Genomic DNA, 633 nt, shown 5'->3' with positions numbered 1-633 from the left:
TATCTTCTTCACCCTTCTATTTTCTTTCTTATAATATGAAAAACAAATAAAAACTCCCTCATTAACATCCCCCACGCCAAGCCACACCGTCCCAGCCACATCAGTCAAGCCACATCCAACCACATCCATTCAAAGCCACATCATCCAACTCAAACCACATCCTTCAACCCAAGCCACATCACATCCAACCCAACCCGCATCCATCAACGCACACCACGCCGCATCACATATAATCCACCAAGCCTCATCCACCCACGCCACATCCAAGCCAAGCCACATCCACCCACGCCACATCCAAGCCAAGCCTCATCCACCAAGCCACATCCACCCACGCCACATCCACCAAGCCACATCACATACCAAGCCTCATCCACCCAAGCCTCATCCACCCACGCCACATCCAAGCCAAGCCACATCCAAGATAAGCCTCATCCACCCACGCCACATCCAAGCCAAGCCACATCCAACACAAGCCACATCCAAGCCAAGCCTCATCCACCAATGCACATCCACCCAAGCCTCATCCACCCACGCCACATCCAAGCCAAGCCACATCCAAGCCAAGCCACATCCAACACAAGCCTCATCCACCCACGCCACATCCAACACAAGCCTCATCCACCCACGCCACAT

General features: G+C 53.2%; 1 protein-coding gene across 1 annotated transcript in view; it reads right to left on the bottom strand.

Moving 5' to 3' along the window:
- The window catches only part of LOC119590534 (protein Skeletor, isoforms B/C-like), a gene marked incomplete at its 5' end in the record, with an annotated part of 50,087 nt that overhangs the window by 41,546 nt on the left and 7,908 nt on the right, over positions 1 to 633 (bottom strand).

The sequence above is a fragment of the Penaeus monodon genome, chromosome 27, assembly GCF_015228065.2.
Source record: "Penaeus monodon isolate SGIC_2016 chromosome 27, NSTDA_Pmon_1, whole genome shotgun sequence".
In the NCBI taxonomy this organism is placed as follows: Eukaryota; Metazoa; Arthropoda; class Malacostraca; order Decapoda; family Penaeidae; genus Penaeus; species Penaeus monodon.
The sequence above is the reverse complement of the archived record's forward strand: the minus strand, read 5'-3'. Positions and strand labels throughout refer to the sequence as shown.